The 9,210-nt window shown below is 39.0% G+C and overlaps 1 non-coding gene across 1 annotated transcript; it reads left to right on the top strand.

Annotated features, from left to right (window-relative positions):
- Positions 1 to 5,694: 5,694 nt before the first annotated feature.
- LOC139085378 (U4atac minor spliceosomal RNA) lies at positions 5,695 to 5,820 on the top strand. Its single transcript, XR_011543650.1, has one exon. It is a non-coding gene; the product is annotated as a U4atac minor spliceosomal RNA (small nuclear RNA).
- Positions 5,821 to 9,210: the final 3,390 nt, after the last annotated feature.

Genomic DNA, 9,210 nt, shown 5'->3' with positions numbered 1-9,210 from the left:
AACACGAAACGAAAAAAACTAGTACACAAAAAAAGGTGAAAAGCAGAATGGAGTTTAAGAATTCAACAAATAAGTAGCATCTTGGAGACAAAGTCAACTAGTAGAAATATAAGAACTCAGTCACACTCCATACCCTAACTGTCCCTAGGGAGAAATACAAATTTTCCCCACTGTACTGGATATGGTGTTTGAGCCAATTTTAATTAAATCTTAAAACACACAGTGAGCAGCTTGGTATGTAATAGCCAAAAACTGGAAACAACTCAAATGGGTTCACCAATGGGTGAATGGATAGCCAGACTGTGATGAGCCCATACAATGGAATACTACTCAGCTGATAAAAAGAAATGAACCACTGATAGATTCAGTTACTTAGATGAATGTCAAAGGCATTAGGCTGAGTGAAAAAAGGTAACCTCAAAGGGTTACACACTGTATAATTACATTTACATAACCTTTCAAAGTAACAAAATTATAGTGCTGGCGAACAGATCAGTGGATGCCAGGGGTTAGGGGCTAGGGTTTACAGGGAGGATGTGATTATTAAGTGGCATATGAGGGAGTCTTCTTGTGGTGATGGAACAGTTCTGCATGCTGACTGTGGTGATGATTACATGAATCTACACATGTGATAAAATTCCATAGAACTATATATATATATAAAAAGCATAAAAACCGATGATTTCCAAATAAGATTTGCACTTGAGTTAACAGTGTTATACCAACATTAATTTCCTGGTTTTGAAAATAAGATATTTCATTTGGGACAGCTGAATGAAGCATACACAAAAACTCTACTATTTTTGCAACTTCTTCTAAATCTTAAACTATTTCCAAATAAAAATATATATTCAGTCAAATCTTATAATTTGCAGTAGTTATGTTCTTTAAATTCTCTATGAACACTGAATTAATGAATATAGAGCCACAGCTCCTAGGGGAAATACATGGTTAGGTTCCTGTGAGCCTCTGGTCACAGCATTTTCAGCAACTGAAGTTTGTTTTATGTGTGTTTCTTTTTAAAGACATCTTATTTAATATGTATTGTTGATCCATTAACATTGAACCCCCAGCTAACAGGACTAAAACTCATGCCTGAGCAAAGCTTATCTAACACACATATTTTCTCCGTAAGGCACATCACATCCTTCTCGTGTTTAGGAGCAACAGACAGGACTCAAGCACTCTGCTTGGGGGCATTTTAAACAGTGAAATCACCAACAAAAAGCATGAAAATTAAAAAAATGTGGCACTAAATAGATAGCAAAAAGGACGCTTGTTAGCAGTATGACAATATGAGAACTGAAACAAGAAGGTAGAGCATTGCCTTGTCTGATGTCATTTGGGAAAATGTGTGTCAAGTGACTCAAATTTTTGCTACCTTGCACATGTCCACAAATGACAATGAAAGAGCCATGAGTATTGATTTTGGGATTATGAATAAATTTTAGTGAGTAGGTAAATTAGCAAATACTGATTCTGTGAATAATGAGGATTGACTGTACATGTTTAGATATGTCTCTCTCCCTATATATGTATATACACACACACACATATATACATATAGATACATGTACATACACACACATAGACATACATATATATTTACATATGTATTTATTTTATAACGTGGTGACTGCAGAAGACACTGGAACCCAAATCTATGTAATGATATATACTATATAATAAAACTGTAAATGTCGTCTCAATAGGAAAAACAAACTCTGACAGACTGAGTTGAGAGTTGCTCACATTTTCTTTGTAGTTTAGAGATTTGCAGCTTTTTCTGAATTCTGAGTTTTTTTGTTCTCTAAACTTTAACTACTATGTCTAGGGCTGACCTTTTCTGGCATTGTTCAGAAGGCCATGTTGGTTTTCAATCCATTGCCTCCCCTTTTTATGTCCCTATCTTTCCCCAGTGCATAGTTAAACATTTGAACTTAGGTGACCAATGGCCCTAAATTCCAGCTTCCCCTTCCAACGATTCACACTAGTTCTTTCAAAAGCAGCTAATGATGTCCTTCCCATTGAGGTGTAAATGACTGATAAAGGTCAATGTGGGACCACTTTTAGGGACCAATTTCCTATTTGATTTAGAGAAAGGAAACCAAGTTCAAGTGTGATGTAATTTTAGGCATTGAGCCACTGTATGGAGAATGCACACACACACACACACACACACACACACACACACACATTCTTCATCCAGCATGAGTATACAAAGGTAAGATGAAGATCATGGAAAAGCCTTCTAGGTACTCTTGAAGTTGTACTTCCTAGCTAGTTGCCTGTTTAAAAAGTCCACCCTAAAAATATTAGATTTGGGTAGTCTGTTAATAAGGCTAAGAATATTCATAGTTTTCTGAAAAATAATAACTGTTTTCCTCCTCATTGGAACCGTATGCTTTTAACTGTTATGAAAGGTGGGCTTTTAAAGGTCCCAAGAGGAATTCCATGTCTCACTATGATTAGGAATTACCAAAGCTCTTTCCTGCCCACCCTGGGAATGGTCTTTTAGTGATGGTAAGCCTGAAGCTTTTTTGACAATCTGGAATGCCCCTTCTCATACTTGGTATCTATAACCATTATACTTTGCGTTAGGAGTAAATTGCTTTTCTTCCCTTTGGTCTCTCTAATCCCTTGCAGGCATACGCTAGTTCTGGAACTCTTATACAGAGCCTCTGGTTAGTGTATTTCTGAGAAGTTAGATAAGGCCAAGCTTTAGTTAAGCTCCACATAGCCAAATGACATGGAGCTGTTTTTGGCTAAAGGCCCTTTAATTTTCCAAGTGCTCAAGCGGAATCATTTAAAATATAACATGTATGAACATCTTTCCTCTGAACTAAATGGTACTCTTTATCTTGGCTTAATTTCCTCTAGACATAAAAATTAAGACTCTTTCACCAGTACCAGTGATCAGTAATGCTGTACGTGTTGCCAGACATACAGATTAGATAAGCATTTTGGTTTCCAGTAGTGTTTTCATGGAATTATCTCTATTCAGGTCAAATTCTATTTTGAGAACTCCAGCTGATTCAACAGCCCACAATTTGCACTTTTGGTCTCAAAGTAAATACTTGATTTAAGGCAAGCCGAGAGAACCACACTTGTGTTTGAACCCTGACCCGTGTAATTTTAATATCCATTAGACCTTACTATGGCATGTAATTGGATGCATTAGATGCTTCATAGGTTCATGCAAACAGTGGAGAAAGCATTCAGGCCACTTCACTTCCAAGGCAAACAGTGTGAGTCTATTGGTCTAAGCAGGAATTGCCAATTAGGCCTTGTTTCTCCCTCATCACTTCCTTCCGCTTTGTGTTGTAGGGTCTTAAGTGCAGAGACATGAAGCAGGAGGATTTTAATGTGGGCATACAACTGCTTTAGAGGGTCTAAATTCAGATATAAACTTGCAGTCAAGATGTATTCAACAGCACGGGAACCTGGCTTGTCAAGCTGTAAAGCTTTACAGCCTGACATAAACATCGATCCCGTCAGAATCTTCCACAGCCATTTCTCCTGAGACACAGGTAGAGAGGATGGGACAGAGAGGGAGTCCAGATCGGAACTGGGTCATTACCAAGGATAAAAGTTCAGACCTCAGGGTTAGTTAGGAATCTTGGAAGTTGATTTGCAAGCAGGTAGAAGAGGAGTGTTCACAGGATGGAGAAAGGGACACTTGAGGTCCAGAAGTGAAGTCAAATCACAACCTGAGGAGACCAGGATGTCATCACAGGCAGCGAAAGGGACTCAAGTACAGGCCACCTTGGCAACACTGCTGTGCTTTTGCCCAAGAGGAAGCCTTCAAGCATGTCTGCTCTGACAGAAGTGTGCTGTAAATAGAGTGGGCAGTAATTCTGGAGTCAATGCTTGAACACGACTGTTAGTGATAAAATAATCATTATAACATCTACTTTTTATCAAACGCTATGACGTGCTATGTACTACTTTATGCACTTCATATACACACACCTGGTCTCAGGCAATCTTCACAACATCTCTTGCATTGTACAGATGAAAAAACTGAAGCTCAGAGAATTTTAGGAATTTTTACTAGTTCAAGGAGCTTGTGAGTGATAAAACTGGAATCTGAAACCATGTCAATCTGACTTCGAAGCCCACTGAGAGATCAGAGCCCAATGTTTTTATAAGGCCCTCAGCATGTGTTTGTGTGTCTTTGGCCCTATATTTCCTATCTAAATATATACAGCATGGCCAAATGTTTCTAGTTTCTCTTCTCCTCCTACTGAGGAAAAAAATGTTAAAACCCCTCTTTGATGTGGCAGTGCTGAGTCTGTCTCTTCTTAATGCACTTAATAATGATGTTGATAATGTCTCTTTTATAGCAGCAGATGTATGCTTTTAACACTACACGCATTCTGTTTTGTGAGAGCAACTTTATGACACTAATAGGTTGAGAATTGACCACTATCTGCAGAGGTGGAAGGATGCCCATTTTCCTGATTACTTTAATCTTAGATTATGTTTTATACATCTTGTCATATGGAACTAATAACACGATTCATTTCAAAAAGACACCTCCTAATGCAATCTGGGATTTTAAGTTTTTGAGCCTTCTATTACTGCATGATAGAACTATTAAGGCGAGATGTACGTTTTTTTCATCTCTCAATTCCTTATAGTTCTTAACGTGGTGATCTGAATATCATCAGTATTTAAAAAAATTTGTCAATGACCAAATGAATGAATCATTAGATATGTACTATGTAGAGCTTCAAATTATATCCACATAACCTTTGATTCATAGTAGTGCTGATATTTGTCTGGGATATTGGTAGGCCACCAACCACTAGCATTGATTTGATTACTATTTCTACTACTACTAATAATGGTAATTTACATTTACTTAATGCTTGCCATGTGCCAGCCACTGAGGAAATAGGCTTAGAAGGGTTCAATACAGTGGTTCACTGGGGTGTAGACAGTGGATCTTGGATTTGAATCAAGTAGTGTGGCTCCAAAGGCCACATTCTTTCTTTCTTTTTCTTTTCTTTTCTTTCTTTTTTTTTTTTTGCTGTAGGAGATTATCCCTGAGCTAAGATCTGTTGCCAGTCTTCCTCCCAACGCCACCATAGCTTGGCCAATGAATAGTGTAGGTCTGTGCCTGGGATCCAAACCCATGAACTCGGGCCACCAAAGCGGAGGACACAGAGCCTTAACCACTACACCATGGGGCTGGCCCTCATATTGTTTCTTAATACCACCATGATCATGAAAAAGGTTGCCACACAATAGCCACCCAGGATTAGTGAACTGGGGTTTTGTGGACCCAATCTGAGGCATTCATTCAGCAGCTCAGTTTCTCAATAGATGCCTTTGATATGATGCAAGAGACTAAGTAGGAACAACTAAAGGCCACCTGGGCTGTCCCCTATATATTTTTTAGATGGAATTAAATGGAAGTGAAGTTGAACCAAAAAAAAAGTTTTGCTTTCCTTAATTGCCCCAACCTGGTTGGGATAAGTCAGTGATCTGGAATGGGTGCTGACTCAGTTTATCAGTCCATGAAATTTAGGGTGTGACCATGAGGTACAAAGTCTGGACCTAGAAGATAATAGAAAATCTAAAAGAAAGAGAAGGTACAAATGCCTGCTTTCATGTAGTTTTCAGACTACCTGTGTGAAAGATTTTGAGTAAAAGGAAAAGAATAGGACATAGGAGAATCATCACACAACCATCCTTTTCTTGGCGTTGCGCTACTGTCCAATGAGCATGTAGTGAGGGCAATACTGCTAAGGCCTGAACGACACACAGGCATCAACCAGAGCTCTGCTTTACCTTGGTGAAATTTTTGGAAAAAAGAAAAGTAAGAATCACTACACAGAGGACATCAAATTCATACAGTTTAGACAGAGCAACCAAGTATAGCATTATACTATGAACATTCAGGTAGTATGGCTTATGGGGAGCCCTGCATGTAACCTAAGGAATCTGTATTTTTATCTTGTTCTTCCATTGATTCTGGGTGATTTTGTTACTTTGAAAGGAGCCCAGAGATCATCCTTTAGGAATGTTTCCTTTTACTTATATATAAATACAGCTATCTTGTTATACACTTGTTTCTGACTATGACATCTTCCAGTATCCACTCAGTGGGCAGCTGCTATGTTCCAAGTACTTTGCACAAAGAAAACAATGTGGCCCTCACCCTTAGAAATTGGAAATTTATTGCAAAGCTAATATTTTTAAATCTGTGAATGGTAGAATTATGAGTAAGATTTATTTTCCCAATCATATTATTCTGTATTTATTAAAATTTCTACAATTAACAGATAATACTTTTATAATCAGAATGCAAAAATTGAAATAAACTGTTACACAAATTCAGATTTATGACACATGCAAAAAAGAAGATAAATATAATAACAGTAATTTTGAGAGCTTCCTATGTGACAGGTCCTGTGCTGAGTATTTTATATGAAGTGTTTCATTTAATGCTCACAATGATTATATTAAATTAGTACTGTTTTTATCCCCATTTTATAGATAGTAATGATGAGGCTAAAAAAAGATGAAAGCCCAGATCACACAGCTGTAAATGGTGAGGCCACAACTGCGTTATTAAAAAGCTCGCAACCACACTAATTTAAGTACGAACAAAATGAAGATCCAGTACATATTTTCTGGTCCTGAGAACTCTCTTTACTGTGTAGTTTTATAGCTATATACAGCCGAGAGGCGTTATGCACCTGGACATATTTGATAGCATATATTGTTATTTTTGGAAGATTTTCTGTTTCCCTTTGATAGAAGGCAACTCGAGGCCATGAACCATATTTTCCTCAGTATTTGTTTTAGTCCTTCAGTTTGTGGTATTCTTTCCTTCGGGTTGCCTGTCTGGGCAACACTTGGAAAACCCTGCTGGCTGGCTGGCGCAGTGACTGTGTAGTCACAAAGCTCTCCTGCTTTGCTGAGGGAGACTGCAGATTCTGATATGATCCTTAGCTGGGCTCAGTTTCTTAGCATCACTGTGGGACCTTGAATAAATATTATTGTTTTTCATAATAACATTTCTTAAGCATCTACATGGTTTCCAGCACTAAAGGAAAGATCTCAAAGGGGGAAATGCATTGCATATGGAGTGTTTAGGTGGCTGTGAAGGATCGCATTTGTTCCCAGGACTGCTGTGAGCCTGGATATTGTGTTGATGGCAAAGTGCTTTAAGCTTCTCTGAGGGAAAGAATTATGTCAGTTCCATTGGGATTTGGTTTTAGTTTCAGTGACTGGGTGACCCATATGTTAAACAGGACATTTTCTACTTCAGAAATTTGTCAGAGAAGAACCTTTACCTGGAATCAAGAGAATTACTGACTCACCTTGTGGGGTTATTTAGATGTGAAAATCTAGGTTTAAGAGTCAATGGTAAATATTGAATTGCCCTTTGTTTGTCTAGTTTTAAAGTAATTATTCATTGAGCACCCTCTTCATGAAGGCTTGATCCTAGATGCTTCAGATAACACAAAGATGACTAAGACATGATCCCTGGCCTTCAGACATTTAGAATCCCTACCAATACAAACACAGATAACTAGAAAACAAAGCAAGAAGTGGTAACATATGAAAGTACATACAACAGGTATAGGATCATGACCATGGACTGCTTCTGCACAGAAGATCAAGGGCAACAGTTGTCAGAGTTTTTAAGCACTTTTAATATGCCAAGGCAACAGGATAAGAGCTTTACATGAGTCATTTTCTACATTTCTCAAACAACCCTGGGGTTCCCTGCATCATGCCCATCTTTGCCTGAGATTTTAATCAGTAGAGAAATGAAAGGAAAGATCGAGTAACAAACCGTGACCTGTATTAGTGATAAAGGCTATGTTAATGGATATAGCTTGGGGTGGTAGCCAAACAGTATTTCTGATTTCCCATCCAGATCTTGGAAAAACTATCCAAAGGAAAGTTTGAATCTGCAGAGCAAACACCATTAACCAAGCCCCCAGCTTCCACTGAAGCAAGTGGAGAAAGAAGGAGAAAGAGAAAATTCCCTGTGTGCGGGATCTTTGGTGGATTAGCTCCACATGATCAAGAATTGTGGAACAGGAGCTGTTGCTACTGACCAGGTATTACTGAACAGGTATCTCATTCCATCTCCATGGGAGGAGGAGGGAGAGGCCTGGGGTGTTTGGGGAAACGTTTTCAAATGGAAAGGCGATGTGGGGAATGGGCTTTTCCCTCCAAGGATCCCCAGGTTTTAATTCTCTTTACCCACAGGATTTACCCATCAAATGCTTGCTCAGCTAGCGGTGTGGCTTTCCTCCTGGGGGAGGAGATGGATGTAAGTCATGGCAATCCTTCCCCTACTGTGTGAAGCCACTCTCTTCCTTTGAAGGACCTCTAGGAAGCAGTGTAGACTTTGTCCCAGAAAGCTCTGAAATGGGGGTGCAGAGGTTAAGTTCGCAAGTTCTGCTTCAGCGGCCCAGGGTTCACTGGTTCTGATCGCAGGTGTGGACCTATGCACCTACACACTGCTTGTCAAGCCATGCTATGGGCCGGCCTCCCACATATAAAGTGGAGGAAGATGGGTACTGATGTTAGCCTCAGGGCCAGTCTTCCTCAGAAAAAGAGGAGGATTAGTGGCAGATGTTAGCTCAGGGCTAATCTTCCTCAAAGAAAAAAAAACCCAAAGCTCTGCAATAGGTCAGAAGAGAGCATCATTTAAATGTACTTCCATGCCACATTGTACCTAAGGTGACTATTTCCATTCCAAATTATTTCCAGCCATATGTAAAATATAGGCAATTACAGATTTTCCTCAGGATCAAAATGGAATATTAAAATGGTCCAACATTACATGCATAAATACACATTAATAATAAAATGCCAATACAACAGAAGAGTCCCAAATTTGAATATGAAAATCTCTCTTATTGTCAATTGTCCTGGGAGAACTAAATCCCTCAAATTAATGCCTCTTGCAAGTTAAAGACCCCAAACATTCAAGTCCGAAGAAATTAAGAACAAAATCAAATTATCTTGTTCTGGTGGGTTCAAAGCAATCTAAGTTCCAAATTCATCCGTTACCCAATTTCTTAGCCAGCCCTGGTGGTCTAGTGGTTAAGATTCAGCACCCTCACTGCTACAGCCTGGGTTCATTTCTGGGTCAAGGAACCAGACCACTTGCCTGTCATTTGTCATACTGTGGTGGCTGTGTTGCTGTGATATTGAAAGCTATGCCACGGGTAT

This window comes from Equus przewalskii, chromosome 8, assembly GCF_037783145.1.
Source record: "Equus przewalskii isolate Varuska chromosome 8, EquPr2, whole genome shotgun sequence".
Taxonomy (NCBI): Eukaryota; Metazoa; Chordata; class Mammalia; order Perissodactyla; family Equidae; genus Equus; species Equus przewalskii.
This window is presented reverse-complemented; position numbering and strand designations above follow the sequence as displayed.